Genomic DNA, 22,201 nt, shown 5'->3' with positions numbered 1-22,201 from the left:
ACGATGGCACCCTGGCAGGGACAGAGGAGTCCCTGCTAGGAGATCTTCAGCTAGTGAAATCTAGGGGAGAGGAGTTAGGCTTTACACTAAATCCATCAAAGTGTGAAATCATCTCATCCAGCCAACCAATCATAAATGCAGTACGAATCTTATTGCCAGGAGCCCAAGTGATCGCTCCCACCGACAGTGTGCTGCTAGGGGCACCTCTGGGCTCGAAAGCCATTGAGGTAGTCCTCGAAGAAAAGCTTAAAGACCTGAGGAGGATGGAGGGAAGAATAGGGGCTTTGGATGCTCACGATGCTTTGTACCTTCTTACAAGGTGCCTGGCCTTGCCCAGACTTACCTATTTCCTCAGGTGTGCTCCTTCCTTTGACAGTCCAAAATTAACGGAATACGACTTACTCCTAAAGACAATAACTATGAAAGTGTTAAACCTCTCCCTGCAAGATGACCAGTGGGACCAAGCAACGCTCCCAATTAGACTTGGGGGTATGGATATTCGCAAGGCGACACAGTTAGCATTGCCGGCATTCTTATCCTCGACCAGTGCTACAAGTGAATTAGTGAAGGAAATATTACCAGAATACCTAAGGAACTCCATTGGGATTCGTGATCCCAAATTTGTGGAAGGAGCTGGTCAATGGGACACTCTTACCAATTCACACACCCAACCAACTTTTCCAAAAGACGGTAAACAGTCCAAATGGGATAGCCCCATAGTGGAGAACATCGCCAAAGCATTGCTGGACGCAGCTTCTCAGAAGGACAGAGCGCGTTTCCTAGCTGTGCAAGCCCCCCATGCTGGGGACTTCCTGTTGGCAGTCCCTAATTCCGCCTTGGGCACCCGCCTGGACCATCGGGTCCAAGGTATTGGTGTTGCTCTGCGCCTTGCCCCTGTCTCCACCGAGCACCGTTGTGTTTGCGGCCATGCACGGGCAGACCAATACGGCAGCCATGGTCTCATCTGTCGTAAGACACACGGAAAGATTGCCAGACACGAAGCAGTCAATGACATCATCAAGAGAAGTTTGGCTACAGCTGGGTGTCCAGCACAAAGAGAACCCCAGTTGTGCAGACCTGACAACAGCCAAAAACGCCCAGATGGAGTCACCCTGCAGCCATGAAGGGGAAGGTAAACAGGTCGTATGGGATTACACGTGTGCATCTACATTGGCTGATACCTATTTACGTTACAGCTCAGCGGAGGGAGGTGGCTCAGCCACCTTCAGGAAGACCCAGAAAATCAGCAAGTACAGAGACCTAGAACGTTGTTACAGGTTCGTGCCAATAGGCTCTGAGACTCTGGGCGCCTGGGGTAAATGTGCACTCAAGTTTTTAAAGGAGGTTGGCGAGGAACTCATTGCGAAAACTAGAGACCCACGAGTTTCCTGTTCCAGCGCCTCAGTGTCGCAGTTCAGGGGGAAAATGCGTGCTGTATCCTGGGTACGCACCCAACCTCCGAGGAGCTGGACGAGGTCTTCGAACGCTGATTGTTTAATTGTTATATATTTGTGTGTATGTGTGTGTGTTCTCTGTAAACTGTAGCATTGCAATAAAGTAAAACAAAATATACAAAAAAAATAATAGGGGTGGTAGGAGAAGAAAAGAATAAAGTATTCAGTGAGAATCCACAAAATCTTCTCTGGATGCTCTTTGTTTTCTTCTTCGAGGATGTGGGTCCCTGCAATTGCACCAGAGGTGGTACCCTTAATATATATATATATATATATTTAAATTTAATTTGAATACACTACTGGTGTGATCGCCAGCAGGAGCTACTGTTTAAGTTTCACCCTTACGACTTACCACATAAAACCCGGGCTATAACCTCATAGACTCAATACTTCCCTGAACCAGACAGAAGGTAGGCACATTAGTCGTGATCTACATTTCCTCTTTCCTATTTTCAGTGCAGTGACAGCAATAGACACATTTTTGTGCAGATCCACTGGAACATTCAAATGCTTATAATATTGTTATAGTTAAAAGAAAGCAGACAAAATGCTGATAACATAATTCTTTACACAACATATGAATATACACAATAGTTCATTTTTACGTTTTATACGTTTGACTGCTGAGTAGAGGCTCCTGACAGCTGGGTGGACAGCGCTTCGGATTCTTAGTCCTGAGGTTCCGGGTTCGATCCCCGGTGGAGGCGGAGAGAAATGGGCAAAATGTTTCTTTCACCCTGATGCCCCTGTTACCTAGCAGTAAATAGGTAGCTGGGAGTTAGACAGCTGCAACGGGCTGCTTCCTGGGTGTGTGTAACAAAAAGGAGGCCTGGTCGAGGACCGGTAAGCGGGGACGATAAGCCCCGAAATCATCTGAAGATAGCCCGAAGATTTTACACACGACTCACAACTGACGACGTCCGAACACTTCCAGCACAAGTGCTGACGACTTTTGTTTGAATCACAATGCTGTAAATGCTTCATCCACGTACCCCAAATACAAATAATTGCCAATAAAATCTAAGCACTTAACCTAACGTAACTAATGCCTAAATATGCACAGTATGCAAATATTAAGCAATATTAATTTATATTTGAGAAGATCCCAATTTTGAATGAACAGCATGTTAAAATTTATGAATGCGTCTTTGTGGTCGACCGCTGGATGGAATGGACCTGGTCTGAAGATGGGTTGCTTTCATCCATTTTTCACACTGCTTAATTTTGTTTTCATTTTCAGTTTAAAATTTATATAAGTAACACTCTTCTTTTATTATGTATTGAGGTTTGTGAGTGTTACGAACCTTACCTCCTGTGGAGGTTGGTTTCGTTTGTAAAGTGTTGGTGGACACAGTGGCGAGTGTTTATTAGTATAAATCCCCAGCTGAGATCAGAGAGGCCGCGAGTCATCATTATTACTCCGCCCAGTAAAGTAGTGCCTTCTCAGCTGGAGATCATCAGAAATAATTAGAACTTGAATAGCTTAACTATGTAAGGGAAAAATGGACTCTATTAAAAAGTATGCATGGGGAATATAGTAAATAAAATCATTAATGTGTTTGATAGCATACATAAAGAATAGAGTATTAAGGGGCGATGATGCAAGAGAGATGGACGTCATCTTGACTGAAGGGGGAGATGTATCGCTGCCGACCGTTCCTGCTATTTGAGGGGTTTTCTCCGGCCGTTCAGTCAGATAAGCCTATCCTTGTCTATATCCAGGGTTGCAAGATTGGGTAGAGTAATATTACAGAAGTTGGAGAGGTTTTATAAGAGTCCAGGTTTCCTAGAAGCTAAAATATGTGTCGTTAGATGATAGCGGTTTGTGGCTGGGTGCATGACACCAGGTATGGGACAGTGAGCCGTGGGGCGGTCAGAGCCACTTGAGTTTATAAAACGAAGTGATCTTATGTTGTGAGGAAAACGCCTTGTTAAATGTATTCCTGTGTGACTTGTACGTATAAATTTGTGACTTGTGTACTAGACTGTTTCCCTTACTCCTTATACTCCCTAGACAACATTGTAAGGACCACCACCACCAAATTCTCCCTAGCTCTCTATGACAATAAAAACGTATCACTACTGATAGCATCAGTAAGACACAGGCCGTGATAATGAGCTTACTGTAAAACTTTAAACACAAAATACCAATTATGTACTTCCCTTAAAGCTGCATATTTCTTTGTTTCGATTTTAAACACAAAATGAAAATGCATAATAATTTTAAAATTGTTTGGCATTTAGCAGCGTGCCATTTTTATGTGATCGCTTGCCCCTAACTTTACAATCTGGCGTCTCCCGTGGGTGAAGTCCCCTACGTCGGGCCTGCAGTAGGACAATAATGTGAGGTAGACCAAGTTAACTGTTGGGGCTGCAGTAGGACAACAATGTGAGGTAGACCAAGTTAACTGTTGGGGCTACAGTGGGACAATAATGTGAGGTAGACCAAGTTAACTGTTGGGGCTACAGTAGGACAACAATGTGAGGTAGACCAAGTTAACTGTTGGGGCTACAGTGGGACAATAATGTGAGGTAGACCAAGTTAACTGTCGGGGCTACAGTGGGACAACAATGTGAGGTAGACCAAGTTAACTGTTGGGGCTGCAGTAGGACAACAATGTGAGGTAGACCAAGTTAACTGTCGGGGCTACAGTGGGAAAATAATGTGAGGTAGACCAAGTTAACTGTTGGGGCTGCAGTAGGACAACAATGTGAGGTAGACCAAGTTAACTGTCGGGGCTACAGTGGGACAATTATGTGAGGTAGACCAAGTTAACTGTTGGGGCTACAGTAGGACAATAATGTGAGGTAGACCAAGTAAACTGTTGGGGCTACAGTGGGACAATAATGTGAGGTAGACCAAGTTAAATGTCGGGGCTACAGTGGGACAACAATGTGAGGTAGACCAAGTTAACTGTTGGGGCTACAGTAGGACAATAATGTGAGGTAGACCAAGTTAACTGTCGGGGCTACAGTGGGACATTAATGTGAGGTAGACCAAGTTAACTGTTGGGGCTACAGTAGGACAACAATGTGAGGTAGACCAAGTTAACTGTTGGGGCTACAGTGGGACAACAATGTGAGGTAGACCAAGTTAACCGTCGGGCCTACAGTGGGACAACAATGTGAGGTAGAACAAGTTAACCGTCGCGCCTGCAGTAGGACAACAATGTGAGGTAGACCAAGTTAACTGTTGGGGCTACAGTAGGACAATAATGTGAGGTAGACCAAGTTAACCGTTGGGGCTACAGTAGGACAACAATGTGAGGTAGACCAAGTTAACTGTCGGGGCTACAGTGGGACAACAGTGTGAGGTAGACCAAGCTAACTGTCGGGGCTACAGTGGGACAACAATGTGAGGTAGACCAAGTTAACCGTCGCGCCTGCAGTAGGACAACAATGTGAGGTAGACCAAGTTAACTGTTGGGGCTACAGTAGGACAACAATGTGAGGTAGACCAAGTTAACTGTTGGGGCTACAGTAGGACAACAATGTGAGGTAGACCAAGTTAACTGTTGGGGCTACAGTGGGACAACAATGTGAGGTAGACCAAGTTAACTGTTGGGGCTACAGTAGGACAATAATGTGAGGTAGACCAAGTTAACTGTCGGGGCTACAGTAGGACAACAATGTGAGGTAGACCAAGTTAACTGTTGGGGCTACAGTAGGACAATAATGTGAGGTAGACCAAGTTAACTGTCGGGGCTACAGTAGGACAATAATGTGAGGTAGGCCAAGTTAACTGTTGGGGCTACAGTAGGACAACAATGTGAGGTAGACCAAGTTAACTGTTGGGGCTACAGTAGGACAATAATGTGAGGTAGGCCAAGTTAACTGTTGGGGCTACAGTAGGACAATAATGTGAGGTAGACCAAGTTAACTGTCGGGGCTACAGTGGGACAACAATGTGAGGTAGACCAAGTTAACCGTCGGGGCTACAGTGGGACAACAATGTGAGGTAGACCAAGTTAACTGTTGGGGCTACAGTAGGACAATAATGTGAGGTAGACCAAGTTAACTATCGGGGCTACAGTGGGACAACAATGTGAGGTAGACCAAGTTAACCGTCGGGGCTACAGTGGGACAACAATGTGAGGTAGACCAAGTTAACTGTCGGGGCTACAGTGGGACAACAATGTGAGGTAGACCAAGTTAACCGTCGGGGCTACAGTGGGACAACAATATGAGGTAGACCAAGTTAACTGTCGGGGCTACAGTGGGACAACAATGTGAGGTAGACCAAGTTAACTGTCGGGGCTACAGTGGGACAACAATGTGAGGTAGACCAAGTTAACTGTCGGGGCTACAGTAGGACAACAATGTGAGGTAGACCAAGTAAACTGTCGGGGCTACAGTGGGACAACAATGTGAGGTAGACCAAGTTAACTGTTGGGGCTACAGTGGGACAATAATGTGAGGTAGACCAAGTTAACTGTCGGGGCTACAGTGGGACAACAATGTGAGGTAGACCAAGTTAACTGTCGGGGCTACAGTGGGACAACAATGTGAGGTAGACCAAGTTAACTGTCGGGGCTACAGTAGGACAACAATGTGAGGTAGACCAAGTTAACTGTCGGGGCTACAGTGGGACAACAATGTGAGGTAGACCAAGTTAACCGTTGGGGCTACAGTAGGACAACAATGTGAGGTAGACCAAGTTAACTGTCGGGGCTACAGTGGGACAACAATGTGAGGTAGACCAAGTTAACTGTCGGGGCTACAGTGGGACAACAATGTGAGGTAGACCAAGTTAACCGTCGGGCCTGCAGTAGGACAATAATGTGAGGTAGACCAAGTTAACTGTCGGGGCTACAGTGGGACAACAATGTGAGGTAGACCAAGTTAACCGTCGGGGCTACAGTGGGACAACAATTTGAGGTAGACCAAGTTAACTGTCGGGGCTACAGTGGGACAACAATGTGAGGTAGACCAAGTTAACTGTCGGGGCTACAGTAGGACAACAATGTGAGGTAGACCAAGTTAACTGTCGGGGCTACAGTGGGACAACAATGTGAGGTAGACCAAGTTAACCGTCGGGGCTACAGTGGGACAACAATATGAGGTAGACCAAGTTAACTGTCGGGGCTACAGTGGGACAACAATGTGAGGTAGACCAAGTTAACTGTCGGGGCTACAGTGGGACAACAATGTGAGGTAGACCAAGTTAACTGTCGGGGCTACAGTAGGACAACAATGTGAGGTAGACCAAGTAAACTGTCGGGGCTACAGTGGGACAACAATGTGAGGTAGACCAAGTTAACTGTTGGGGCTACAGTGGGACAATAATGTGAGGTAGACCAAGTTAACTGTCGGGGCTACAGTTGGACAACAATGTGAGGTAGACCAAGTTAACTGTCGGGGCTACAGTGGGACAACAATGTGAGGTAGACCAAGTTAACTGTCGGGGCTACAGTAGGACAACAATGTGAGGTAGACCAAGTTAACTGTCGGGGCTACAGTGGGACAACAATGTGAGGTAGACCAAGTTAACCGTTGGGGCTACAGTAGGACAACAATGTGAGGTAGACCAAGTTAACTGTCGGGGCTACAGTGGGACAACAATGTGAGGTAGACCAAGTTAACTGTCGGGGCTACAGTGGGACAACAATGTGAGGTAGACCAAGTTAACCGTCGGGCCTGCAGTAGGACAATAATGTGAGGTAGACCAAGTTAACTGTCGGGGCTACAGTGGGACAACAATGTGAGGTAGACCAAGTTAACCGTCGGGGCTACAGTGGGACAACAATGTGAGGTAGACCAAGTTAACTGTCGGGGCTACAGTGGGACAACAATGTGAGGTAGACCAAGTTAACTGTCGGGGCTACAGTAGGACAACAATGTGAGGTAGACCAAGTTAACTGTCGGGGCTACAGTGGGACAACAATGTGAGGTAGACCAAGTTAACTGTCGGGGCTACAGTGGGACAACAATGTGAGGTAGACCAAGTTAACTGTCGGGGCTACAGTAGGACAACAATGTGAGGTAGACCAAGTTAACTGTCGGGGCTACAGTGGGACAACAATGTGAGGTAGACCAAGTTAACCGTTGGGGCTACAGTAGGACAACAATGTGAGGTAGACCAAGTTAACTGTCGGGGCTACAGTGGGACAACAATGTGAGGTAGACCAAGTTAACTGTCCGGGCTACAGTGGGACAACAATGTGAGGTAGACCAAGTTAACCGTCGGGCCTGCAGTAGGACAATAATGTGAGGTAGACCAAGTTAACTGTCGGGGCTACAGTGGGACAACAATGTGAGGTAGACCAAGTTAACCGTCGGGGCTACAGTGGGACAACAATGTGAGGTAGACCAAGTTAACCGTCGGGGCTACAGTGGGACAACAATGTGAGGTAGACCAAGTTAACCGTCGGGGCTACAGTGGGACAACAATGTGAGGTAGACCAAGTTAACTGTCGGGGCTACAGTGGGACAACAATGTTAGGTAGACCAAGTTAACTGTCGGGGCTACAATGGGACAACAATGTGAGGTAGACCAAGTTAACTGTCGGGGCTACAGTGGGACAACAATGTGAGGTAGACCAAGTTAACTGTCGGGGCTACAGTGGGACAACAATGTGAGGTAGACCAAGTTAACTGTCGGGGCTACAGTAGGACAACAATGTGAGGTAGACCAAGTTAACTGTCGGGGCTACAGTGGGACAACAATGTGAGGTAGACCAAGTTAACCGTCCGGGCTGCAGTAGGACAACAATGTGAGGTAGACCAAGTTAACCGTCGGGGCTACAGTAGGACAACAATGTGAGGTAGACCAAGTTAACTGTCGGGGCTACAGTGGGACAACAATGTGAGGTAGACCAAGTTAACCGTCGGGGCTACAGTGGGACAACAATGTGAGGTAGACCAAGTTAACTGTTGGGGCTACAGTGGGACAACAATGTGAGGTAGACCAAGTTAACTGTCGGGGCTACAGTGGGACAACAATGTGAGGTAGACGAAGTTAACCGTCGGGGCTGCAGTAGGACAACAATGTGAGGTAGACGAAGTTAACTGTCGGGGCTACAGTGGGACAACAATGTGAGGTAGACCAAGTTAACTGTCGGGGCTACAGTGGGACAACAATGTGAGGTAGACCAAGTTAACTGTCCGGACTGCAGCAGGACAACAATGTGAGGTAGACGAAGTTAACCAGTAAAGTTGTTGAGGTGTTCATGATGACTCACCTAGTGTAAGAAAGCAGACAACGGAGAGGCAGGAGTACCGCAGACATTGGTGAAGGACGTTATGATAGGTCAGCACGTCTCCAGAGACCACATGAACGCTCGTGCTAAGGATGTTTGATTCATACATCAGGACCAAGCGGCAGTCTGTGGGTAGTAGAGGAGGCTGAGAGGGACATGAACTGGATGGTAAGAAAACAGGAAAAGTTGACAGGAAGATACAGGCAATAGCGAAAGGTGGCTGAGGAAGAGGAGTGGCTGAAGAAGAGGAGTATAAAGAAAAGAAATTGAAGAACAGTCCATATAACTGAATTAATCCAGGACCCGCTGACATGTGAGGTTAACATTTCAAAGAAAAGTTTTAATACCAATGATTATTTGTACAGTAATTATGCTAATTATAGTTAGTCAAGGTACAGTAAAAAGTTGGTGAGGTGTGATTGTAACTATGAGAGGTAGTGGTGGTATAACAAAATGTGGCATGTTCTAATAATGGTAATTGGTATGATCAGATACAGTTTTAATTATGGTTTGTGGCATAGTCAGATGTGGTGACAATTATATGTGGTATGATGGGCTTTGTTGGTGACTTAGGGTGTTCATAGTGGTGTGATAAGGTAGAGTCCGCATATTGGTGGTGGCGGATTAGTTGAGAGGCCACAATTGCTAAATATCATATATTGGCTAGAACTACAGGTATAACTGCATTTATGTACTTTGGCTGTGCGCACTATGTTCTTGTGCATGACATGTGATCATACCTTGCATTGATTTCCGGGATCAACGTCTCCGCGGCCCGGTCTAACCAGGCCTCCTCGTACATACAACTCTTTTCTGTGTAACATGGTAGTCGCACGAAATTCTTAAACCTATAGAAATCAAAAACTTATAAACAACCTGAGGGTTGTTTGACCAGGGGTCCCAGAGAACATGTCACACAAAAGGTGGCAGATGATCTGCAATTAAAGCCTGTAACTACCTTACCTTGAGGTTACCTTGAAGTGCTTCCGGGGCTTAGCGTCCCCGCGGTCCGGTCGTCGACCAGGCCTCCTGGTTGCCGGACTGATCAACCAGGCTGTTGGACGCGGCTGCTCGCAGCCTGACGTATGAGTCACAGCCTGGTTGATCAGGTATCCTTTGGAGGTGCTTATCCAGTTCTCTCTTGAACACTGTGAGGGGTCGGCCAGTTATGCCCCTTATGTGTAGTGGAAGCGTGTTGAACAGTCTCGGACCTCTGATGTTGATAGAGTTCTCTCTCAGAGTACCTATTGCACCTCTGTTTTTCAACGGGGGTATTCTGCACATCCTGCCATGTCTTCTGGTCTCATGTGATGTTATTTCTGTGTGCAGGTTTGGGACCAGCCCCTCTAATATTTTCCACGTGTAAATTATTATGTACCTCTCCCGCCTGCGCTCAAGGGAGTACAGTTTTAGGCTCTTTAGTCGGTCCCAATAGTTTAGATGTTTTACTGAGTGGATTCTAGCAGTAAATGATCTCTGCACGCTCTGCAGGTCAGCAATTTCTCCAGCTTTGAAAGGTGCTGTCATTGTGCAGCAGTACTCCACTCTAGAGAGCACAAGCGTTTTGAAAAGTATCATCATCGGTATAGCATCTCTAGTGTGAAAAGTTCTTGTTATCCAACCTGTCATTTTTCTTGCAGTTGTGACAGATACTTTATTGTGTTCTTTAAAGGTAAGGTCTTCCGACATGAGTACACCCAGATCCTTTACATTGCCTTTTCGTTCTATGTTATGATTTGCCTGAGTTTTGTACGTGGATTCCGTTTTTATATTTTCATTTTTTCCATAGCACATGAGCTGGAACTTATCTTCGTTAAACACCATATTATTTTCTGTAGCCCATAGAAAGGCCTGATCTACATCTGACTGGAGGTTCGCCGTGTCCTCTATGTTGCCTACTCTCATGAAGATCCTAGTGTCATCTGCAAAGGATGATACAGTGCTATAGGTTGTGTACTTGTATATGTCCGATATGAGGATGAGAAAGAGTACTGGAGCAAGCACTGTACCCTGGGGGACTGAGCTCTTCACGGTTGATGGGCTGGATTTTATTTTGTTGACTATTACACATTGGGTTTTGTTGGTTAGGAAATTGTAGATCCATCTGCCTATTTTTCCGGTAATTCCTTTTGAACGCATTTTATGTGCAATAACACCATGGTCACATTTATCAAAAGCTTTTGCGAAATCTGTGTAAATTACATCAGCGTTTTGTTTGTCTTCCATAGCATCTAATGCCATATCATAGTGGTCCAGCAACTGCGACAGGCAAGAGCGCCCTGTTCTGAAACCATGTTGTCAGGGGTTATGGAGATGCTGTGATTCCATGTATTTTGTGATCTTACTTCTTAGCACTCTCTCAAAAATTTTTATGATGTGCGATGTTAGTGCTATCGGTCTGTAATTTTTTGCCTCTGCCTTATTTCCTCCTTTATGAAGTGGTGCTATCTCTGCTGTTTTTAGTATGTCAGGGATAACGCCAGTATCTAGGCTTTGTCTCCATAGAATGTGGAGGGCCCGCGATGGTGTTTTTTTTACTGTTCTTTATGAATATGGAGTTCCAAGAATCCGGGCCTGGTGCAGAGTGCATAGGCATACTGTTTATGGCTTCTTCAAAATCCAGTGGGGATAGGGCGACGTCTGATATATGATTTGATGTTGGTATCGTATCCATGAAAAATTCATTTGGGTTATCAATCTTTAGTGTGTTTAATGGCTCGCTGAAAACAGAGTCGTACTGCTTCCTCAGTAACTCGCTCATTTCTTTGTTGTCATCGGTGAAAGTTCCATCTCCCTTTCCCAGGGGCCCGATACTAGATGTGGTTTTTGATCTTGATTTTGCATAGGAGAAAAAATATTTCGGATTTCTTTCTATTTCACTGATAGCCTTTTGCTCTCTTTGCCTCTCCTGGGTTTTGTATGATTCTTGTAGCTTCCGTTCAATTGTTTCTATTTCTCTACCTAACCTTCTTCGCCGTTCTTGAGATAGGGTGCGACTCTCAAGTTGTTCCGCGATTCGTTTTCTTCGCCTATATAGGGAACGACGTTCCCGTTCCAATCTGCATATCTTCTTCTTTTTTCTTAGAGGTATGCGGTTTGAACATATTTCTAGTGCTACTGAGCTTATTTTTTCCAGGCACTGGTTCAGGTTTGCATTTTCTAGCTGTTCTTCCCAGTTTATTTCTGTGAAGTCCTGGTTTATTTGCTCCCAGTTTATCTATTTATTATTGAAGTTGAATTTGCTGAAATCTCCTCCACCGGGAATCTGGACTGGTTTTGAAGGTCTACTCCCCATGGTTGTCATAACTTCAATTAAGTTGTGATCTGAGTAACAGGTATTTGTAATCATTATGTTCCTGATCAATTCATCATTATTAGTGAAAATGAGGTCCAGCGTGTTCTCCTTCCTAGTTGGTTCTACTATTTGCTGGTTTAAGGCAAACCTGTCGCACATCCGTTGCAGGTCATTTGCATGTGCCTGTTCATTTAGGCTACTTCCTGGAATTCTTTCTGATATTACTGTATTAGCCAGGTGCTTCCATTTCAGGTGCCGTAGGTTGAAGTCCCCAAGCAGGATGATGTTCGGAGCTGGATTTGTGAGGATTTCCAAGCAGTGTTCTATTTTTATTAGTTGGTCTTTAAACTGCTGAGGGTTTGCCTCCGGTGACTTATATACAAGGACAATAACTACATTTAAAATCTCTATTTTGATTATCAGCAGGTGACATTATCAGCTGGTGACAACTCAGGTGACATTAAATATATCGGGGTTCCTGGCTGATACAGAACCTCAAGTCTACCAGGTGGTGCAACCATTAGTGCGTTTAGGCAGCTTCGTCCGTCAAGTACAAGCCATCGTGGTGGACACAATTCCAACGGACCTACATAGGTCCGACCATTTGGCAAGGTCGGGGAGCCACTGCCAAGTTCATGAGAAAAAGGGGAATACAATTGACAGACCAAATTAAGTCTGAGCACCTCACCGACATCGGAACCCTTGTAGGTTTAGACTACTACAACAAATTCATCATTAATCAAATTAAATATCAGGGAAAAATCTGTCAAATTCTGCAAGAGGCAAGTTACTCACAGGCTCAGTATTAAGCATGAGGAGCCTATGCCTGGCGACAAACAACGCAAATAGATATTTAAACTGTCAGCTGAATATAAAACTCCAGTAAAATATACTAAGGTAAATACAGCTGACTATGTCAACAGAGGATGATTTTAAAATCATAATTTAAAGTTGAAGGTGACCTCGTGAAGCCTCAGTGGTAAATTTGTGACTAGTAGACTAAATAGCTACAAATCACTGCGACCAATGTCATGGATCACATTGCAGTCTCAGAGTCATACTTGACTTTAAAGATTGAGTACATGCAATCCTCTGAATCAATTAAACTAAAATAAATTATCAATTTTATCAGCAAAGAAAGCAAATACGCACAATGGAGCATTGGTGACTATATAAATCCGGCAACTGGTTTTAATACAATTATTATTAGCTGAAATGTATTCTATAGGCCTCAGTGGCGAATCAGTGACCAGTAGCCTAAACAAGCTACAAGTCACTGCGACTAATGTCACTGATCCCACTGCAGTCCCAGAAACATACTTGACTGTAGTAATTGATCACATTCAGTCCTCTTGGATTAATGAAATTTAATTGGGCTAAAAACTTAGCATCACATGAATTAGCAGGAAAATGAAATCGCTTAGAAACTTCCGACACCTGCATCTAGTACGGGACATTCGTTATGTACAAACTGATGCACATGTTCAACTAACCACTAAATTCAAATTAATCTTATAATTTAAGGAAAAGTATTAGTGTTCGTCACTTCTAAATAATGGACTCCTACACGTGTTCCCCCCCCCCCCAAAAAAAAAATTATGTTGGAAAAAACCTAGGGTCCTGTGTCTGTGTTGCAGATATAAATTCTCATAAAATAAATACAAATAGTAATGGAAAAATGAAGATATGAAACGAGAATTGATTGTTGGGATGAAAACAGTTAAATCTTAAACTTATATAGATGTTCTCGTGAGAAATCAAAATAAATTTTGCAACAAATGTTAAAAAAAAAAAGATATAAACTTTCAGTAGCTTATTTATTCAGCTACTCATTCAGGTATTCTATTCAGGTATCCATTCAGAGACAATCAGTCGTCATGAGCTTTAAAGCTGACGCCTTTTCAGTTGAGATGTCGGAAAACAGACACCATTTACTAACTTTCAATACAATAAGCAGATAATATTGTTGCTGATTTTGTACTAACCAATTCACCCAAAGTATTTTATTTAATTATTCAAAGAAATTTTGAATAGTAGAGTTTTCCCTGGATGAAAACGAGGATATAATTGCAAGTCACCAAAATTAAATTCACCAGCTAATAATATTGTGAATTCTTCTTTAACATCAGTCTCTGGACCGCAAACATCATACAAACCATTTCTCTAGAACGAAGTAAATTATTAGTACTAAAACAAATTGAATATAAACCCTCTTTTCACTTCTTGATAAGAACGTAACTGGAGAAAACGCCAATGCGGGAGAGAGAGAAGAGACGCCGTGATGGGCTCAACAAAAGTTTCATCTAAGAGCATGCTAGAAAGTTCTGAGAATATTTCCCTCTAGACACAGTGTTATGCAACGACAAATCTCCCATCATCAGCACATCTTCGCTAACCAATAAGGGACGTGGTCTTTCTGTACCTGATAACCTGTTTAATCTAGTTATTCCTGGCCAGTAATATAGATTAGGGTAGACCGGTGAGGACATAAGGCGAGACACCCAAAAGGGGAAAAATAAATTATTAAATAGACTAATTATTTTCCCTGATATAGATGTCATATATTGATAACGATTATTACTGTGTATCCTTTTGATAGATGAAATTGAAGCGGAAGAAGAAATTAGCATCAGCTCTGTGGTACAACACGTGACATGTGATGACGCTACCCTGACCCATGAAGAGTATCAGTTTGCTTGATCTTTCGTGTTCATATCTGGTTGACCAGGCCACATTCTACTATAGAGATAAGCTGGATTTGTTTAAATTTAATACTAACCAGTGTAGTCTAACACCTAGCCTGTAGACGTGATCGTGCTACAGAGTGGTGGTACTCACTAGTCTTTCCTAACGTATTCTGGCTGAAGATCCATGAGTTGTTGGAGCAGGTGTAGAGGTTTATCTCAGGGTGATACTTGGCGTGAGCGGGATGATCGTAGGGAAGCATAACACTACCAGGGGAACAGAGGCTAGGATCCTGTGTCTGTGTGGCAGATATAAGAGCTCATACAATACAAACAAATGTTAATGGAAGATGTAGATATGAAAAGCGAATTGATTGTTGGGATGAAAACAGGTAAATCTTAAACTTATATAATAGTTTTCATGAGAAATCAAAACAATTTTTGCAACAAATTTTTATAAAAGAAAAATATAAAATTTCAGTAGCTGTTTTATTCAGCTGAATGGTATCCATTCAGAGACAATCAGTCGTCATGAACTTTGAAGCTGACCTCCTTTTCAGTTGAGATGTCGGAAAACACCGACACCATTTACTAACGTTCAATACAATATGCAAATAATATTGTTGCTGATTTTGTACTAATATATTAACTCAAAAAATTTTATTCAATTATTTAAAGAAATTTTGAATTTTGGAGTTTTCCCCAGATGAAAACGAGAATATAATTGCCACGTGACCAAAATTTTATTCACCCGCTAATAATATTGTGAATTCCCCTTAAAACATCAGTCTCTGGACTGCAAACATCATAAAAACCATTTCCCTGGAAATGGTTTAATTATTAGTTACTAAAATGGTTTAATTATTAGTTACTAATTATTAGTTACTAGTAATTATTAGTACTAAAATAAATGAAATATAAATCTTCTTTCCACTACTTGATAAAAATGCATCTGGAGAAAACGCTGATGCGGGAGGTAGAGAAGGATAGATGCCAATATAGGATCAACAAGTCTCATGTAGAAGCAAACTAGAAAGCTCTGCAAATACTTCCCTCTAGACGCAGTATTGTGGGACGACAAATCTCCCATCATCAACATATCTTCGCTAACCAATAAAGGAAGTATTCTGTACCCGATAACCCGTTTAATCTAGTTATTCCTGAACAGTAATAAATATTAGAGTAGACCAGTTAGGACACGATGCAAGCCACCCAAAAGGGGAAAAATAAATTATTAAATAGACAAATCATTCTCCCTGATATAGATGTCATATATTGGTTACGTTATTACTGTGGGGCCCTTCTGACAGGTGAAATTAATGCGGAAGAAGAAATTATCAGCAGTTCTGTGGTACAACACGTGACATGTGATGACGCTACCCTGACCCATGAAGAGTATCAGTTTGCGTGAACTTTTTGTATTCATATTTGGTTGACCAGGCCACATTCTACAATAGAGATAAGCTGGATTTGTTTAAATTTAATACTAACAATTGCAGTCTACACCTATTAACAATTGTAGCAAATTTCTACCAATCAATTAATTTAGATTTGGTAAGCTATTAATAATTACCACCCCCAACTTGTGTAGGAAACTGCTTGTGAAAAATTAAATCATGCAGTCCACTTTAATGTCATACAGTCCACTTTAGAATCATACAGTCCACCATCGAAATAAATAAATTAACCAATAAATTACTTAAAAAAACATTAGAAATCATTAAATATCTCCTTTAATAATTGTAATTAAAATAAACATTAAAATTCCATAAGTCAGTTTTCCCCACATGTGAGAAGATATGGATTCTACGGTAAAGTGCACGCCAAAAGATGCAAGTGACTGATAAACTGAAGCGTGGCAGTAATGGTGAGTCAAGCGTGGCAGTGACGGTGAGTCAAGCGTGGCAGTGACGGTGAGTGAAGCGTGGCAGTAATGGTGAGTCAAATGTGGCAGTGACGGTGAGTCAAGTGTGGCAGTAATGGTGAGTCAAATGTGGCAGTGACGGTGAGTCAAATGTGGCAGTGACGGTGAGTGAAGCGTGGCAGTGACGGTGAGTGAAGCGTGGCAGTGACGGTGAGTGAAGCGTGGCAGTGACGGTGAGTCAAATGTGGCAGTGACGGTGAGTGAAGCGTGGCAGTGACGGTGAGTGAAGCGTGGCAGTGACGGTGAGTGAAGCGTGGCAGTGACGGTGAGTGAAGCGTGGCAGTGACGGTGAGTGAAGCGTGGCAGTGACGGTGAGTGAAGCGTGGCAGTGACGGTGAGTGAAGCGTGGCAGTGACGGTGAGTGAAGCGTGGCAGTGACGGTGAGTGAAGCGTGGCAGTGACGGTGAGTCAAGCGTGGCAGTGACGGTGAGTCAAGCGTGGCAGTGACGGTGAGTCAAGCGTGGCAGTGACGGTGAGTGAAGCGTGGCAGTGACGGTGAGTGAAGCGTGGCAGTGACGGTGAGTGAAGCGTGGCAGTGACGGTGAGTGAAGCGTGGCAGTGACGGTGAGTGAAGCGTGGCAGTGACGGTGAGTCAAGCGTGGCAGTGACGGTGAGTCAAGCGTGGCAGTGACGGTGAGTCAAGCGTGGCAGTGACGGTGAGTCAAGCGTGGCAGTGACGGTGAGTCAAGCGTGGCAGTGACGGTGAGTGAAGCGTGGCAGTGACGGTGAGTCAAGCGTGGCAGTGACGGTGAGTGAAGCGTGGCAGTGACGGTGAGTCAAGCGTGGCAGTGACGGTGAGTCAAGCGTGGCAGTGACGGTGAGTCAAGCGTGGCAGTGACGGTGAGTGAAGCGTGGCAGTGACGGTGAGTGAAGCGTGGCAGTGACGGTGAGTCAAGCGTGGCAGTGACGGTGAGTCAAGCGTGGCAGTGACGGTGAGTCAAGCGTGGCAGTGACGGTGAGTCAAGCGTGGCAGTGACGGTGAGTCAAGCGTGGCAGTGACGGTGAGTCAAGCGTGGCAGTGACGGTGAGTCAAACGTGGCAGTGACGGTGAGTCAAGCGTGGCAGTGACGGTGAGTGAAGCGTGGCAGTGACGGTGAGTGAAGCGTGGCAGTGACGGTGAGTGAAGCGTGGCAGTGACGGTGAGTGAAGCGTGGCAGTGACGGTGAGTCAAGCGTGGCAGTGACGGTGAGTCAAGCGTGGCAGTGACGGTGAGTCAAGCGTGGCAGTGACGGTGAGTGAAGCGTGGCAGTGACGGTGAGTGAAGCGTGGCAGTGACGGTGAGTGAAGCGTGGCAGTGACGGTGAGTGAAGCGTGGCAGTGACGGTGAGTGAAGCGTGGCAGTGACGGTGAGTCAAGCGTGGCAGTGACGGTGAGTCAAGCGTGGCAGTGACGGTGAGTCAAGCGTGGCAGTGACGGTGAGTCAAGCGTGGCAGTGACGGTGAGTCAAGCGTGGCAGTGACGGTGAGTGAAGCGTGGCAGTGACGGTGAGTCAAGCGTGGCAGTGACGGTGAGTGAAGCGTGGCAGTGACGGTGAGTCAAGCGTGGCAGTGACGGTGAGTCAAGCGTGGCAGTGACGGTGAGTCAAGCGTGGCAGTGACGGTGAGTGAAGCGTGGCAGTGACGGTGAGTGAAGCGTGGCAGTGACGGTGAGTCAAGCGTGGCAGTGACGGTGAGTCAAGCGTGGCAGTGACGGTGAGTCAAGCGTGGCAGTGACGGTGAGTCAAGCGTGGCAGTGACGGTGAGTCAAGCGTGGCAGTGACGGTGAGTCAAGCGTGGCAGTGACGGTGAGTCAAGCGTGGCAGTGACGGTGAGTGAAGCGTGGCAGTGACGGTGAGTGAAGCGTGGCAGTGACGGTGAGTCAAGCGTGGCAGTGACGGTGAGTGAAACGTGGCAGTGACGGTGAGTCAAGCGTGGCAGTGACGGTGAGTCAAGCGTGGCAGTGACGGTGAGTGAAGCGTGGCAGTGACGGTTAGTGAAGCGTGGCAGTGACGGTGAGTGAAGCGTGGCAGTGACGGTGAGTGAAGCGTGGCAGTGACGGTGAGTGAAGCGTGGCAGTGACGGTGAGTGAAGCGTGGCAGTGACGGTGAGTGAAGCGTGGCAGTGACGGTGAGTCAAGCGTGGCAGTGACGGTGAGTGAAGCGTGGCAGTGACGGTGAGTCAAGCGTGGCAGTGACGGTGAGTCAAGCGTGGCAGTGACGGTGAGTCAAGCGTGGCAGTGACGGTGAGTCAAGCGTGGCAGTGACGGTGAGTCAAGCGTGGCAGTGACGGTGAGTCAAGCGTGGCAGTGACGGTGAGTCAAGCGTGGCAGTGACGGTGAGTCAAGCGTGGCAGTGACGGTGAGTCAAGCGTGGCAGTGACGGTGAGTCAAGCGTGACAGTGACGGTGAGTCAAGCGTGGCAGTGACGGTGAGTGAAGCGTGGCAGTGACGGTGAGTGAAGCGTGGCAGTGACGGTGAGTCAAGCGTGGCAGTGACGGTGAGTGAAGCGTGGCAGTGACGGTGAGTCAAGCGTGGCAGTGACGGTGAGTCAAGCGTGGCAGTAATGGTGAGTCAAGCGTGGCAGTGATTAGAGAGCCGCATAGCAAGTCAAATAAATCCAGTGGTAAGGTAGGGTCTGTGAACGCTAACAAAACTCCCACACACTCCTTGCCCCAGATTGCGTGCAAGATATGCAGGTATATTTAGGAGGAGAGAGCAAAAGCCAAGGTTCAACTTCTTGATCCTCCCGGCAACAGGTCGTTAGATCCTCAAATGAATAATCAACCTAAAGGGTAACAAAGGGGTCCTTACACCAAATTTAGTCATTAGTGTTTGAAGCTGTGGGCTTGACTCCTGAACCAAATAAATTCAAGAACTCAGAGGCAACCGTAGCAGAGCAAAATAACGGAAGAGTACTCATTAACAGTTGTTGACGAAAAGACACTGTTGCAAAAACAATAATTTATTTACCAAACTTACTTAATAATGCACGGTAATAACAACTTTACGCTACGTTAATTCCAGTCTCTCTCCAACAGCTATACAGTACCAGCTGCCACAAGATGCGGTCCCACCACTCTGACTGCTATTCACAGGACCTAGTCTCAAGCCCTCTTGCATGGGCATCAAGGAACAATTTATGAACTAACTAAACACTAGTGAACACTCAGACTCAACTGCACTCGATACTTTCAGTGGTAATCAACAATAATGGTAACACAAACAATATCAAAAAAACAACTTCTCACAAAGAGAAACATGTTATTTGGACAATGTTCAATCAAGTAATTAATTACGTTAACACTTGTCACTAAAGACTGCAACCAATAAGTGATATCTAACACTGTATGATAGCACACACGTACAATACTACAGTGTACTCAACACAATAATGAATAGATGAGAAAAGTGTGTATATATATTCTGTGAGCGACTTTTTTCACTGCATACATATATATATATGTCGTACCTAGTAGCCAGAACGCACTTCTCAGCCTACTATGCAAGCCCGATTTGCCTAATAAGGCAAGTTTTCATGAATTAATTTTTTTTCGACTACCTAACCTACCTAACCTAACCTAACCTAATTTTTTCGGCTACCTAACCTAACCTAACCTATAAAGATAGGTTAGGTTAGGTTAGGTAGGGTTGGTTAGGTTCGGTCATATATCTACGTTAATTTTAACTCCAATAAAAAAAATTGACCTCATACATAATGAAATGGGTAGCTTTATCATTTCATAAGAAAAAAATTAGAGAAAATTTATTAATTCAGGAAAACTTGGCTTATTAGGCAAATCGGGCCTTGCATAGTAGGCTGAGAAGTGCGTTCTGGCTACTAGGTACGACATTTATATATATATATATATATATATATATATATATATATATATATATATATATATATATATATATATATATATATATATATATATATATATATATTTCTTTCGTTTGCCGGCTTAAAGAGTCATATCAGCTCTCCCTACTGATTTTCTGAGGTTCAGGGAGTCCAATGATATATGTGGCGACCAGACCGGCTGCCAGTTAAGGGGAGGAAGTTACATTATAAGTTGTAAATAAAGGGAAATTGGCGCTTTGTTATAAAATGAAAGAGTATCCCCTAATGCAGATATGACCTTTTGGAAGGGACACTAGCCGATCGCGGATTGGCCGACTTAGGTCGCGGGCGACCAATCAGGGCCCGCCATGACGTCACCGAGTGCCCCGGGCGGCGCCAACGTCAGAGTTGACCTGACCTTGGAAGCGACAGGACGCGCCTCGGTCTGCTCTCAAGGATTAGAGGCTCTACAAGCCTTTCTTAGTGGATTAGTGCTGGCTATTGCAGCCCATCGGATATATTGGAGACCCCGCGCTTCTGGGAAGCACAAAGGAACCAAGTTTATTGAGCGAAAGAGGGCCAAACTTGGAAAATATTCGGCGACGACGCTGGGCGGCGACGCTGGACGTTGGGGGGTCTGAAAAGGTGTGGCGGGCAAGCCTAGCTGTGACCGGGTCACATCCACTGAGAATCTTGGAAGGACGACACCGTGCCTAGGACAAGGAGCAACGCCTTGTGGAAGGGGCGATTGGGGGAAAAATAGTGATTAGCTCAGCGCCCATCGATGAACCAGGATTGGGGCAGCTGAATCTCAGGGATTGGAACGGCGACGACGCGAAGGCTCCACGACACCTGAGGACCTGTGGAACGTTCCTGGATCGTCGAGGATCGACTCAGGAAGCGTGGGAACCTCACACCATCGAGGGACAGGCGTCGTGAGCCAGGAATGTAAGGTAGATCATTTTCCCTCCCATTATCCCATGTGTGAGTAGGCTAGTTAGGTCACAATATTTACTTATGTATGTGGCAATAGGACATTAATACTTTAATAGTAGAATAGGCTGCAAGGCAGCTTGAGTCCAGGACTGTCAGAGGGGACAGTGTGTATGGATGGCAGGACAGTGAAGAAGAGGCGCCGACGTGGTGAAGAGGCCCTCCCGTGAGAGAGTGTGGGACTCCTGTCTTTCTGCCCAGTTGAAGGAGTGTTGGAGGTCGTGGAAGAAGAGGCTGACGATCTCCAGACTTATTATCCTTATTTCCATATTCATGTATTACTTGTGATTGTGCGTGTGTTCATGTAATTTGCATCAGTAAATTCACACTTTTATCATTGTGTTTGAGTGTGCCTCCATTTATAATATTTCTCTATGAGCATACACGAAGGTTATCACAGTACCACCTAGGGAACACAACGTTCTCTATAGAAGTTCAGATTGCCTGGTGAGTGGTAAAGACAGCACAGACTTACATAAAAGTGTACCCTTAGCCCTCCGATCAGTATCAGTGCCTGAATGGTGGCAATTATTAACGTGGTGGCTATAGAGAGGTAAAGCCACACAGACTTCCTGGGAGAGTACCCTGGGCCAATAGTCTAGTAGCAGATCTATTGGAGTAGCAATCTTCTGGCTACAAACAACATATAATACACCCACTGAACTGCATTGCTGGGGTGCAGATATAATAACCCAGCTGGCGACCTTGTTAAGAAGAAGATAGAGAAGACAGGCGGGAAAGGAGTTCCTGCAACCTTTTTGTCTGGCAGGCAAGACTCAGGGAGGTTATTGTTATAAGGTAAGCCTGTGTCTTCCTTCACTCCTCCACGGGTCTA

The sequence above is a fragment of the Procambarus clarkii genome, unplaced genomic scaffold, assembly GCF_040958095.1.
Source record: "Procambarus clarkii isolate CNS0578487 unplaced genomic scaffold, FALCON_Pclarkii_2.0 HiC_scaffold_127, whole genome shotgun sequence".
In the NCBI taxonomy this organism is placed as follows: domain Eukaryota; kingdom Metazoa; phylum Arthropoda; class Malacostraca; order Decapoda; family Cambaridae; genus Procambarus; species Procambarus clarkii.
Note: the sequence above shows the minus strand (reverse complement) of the source record.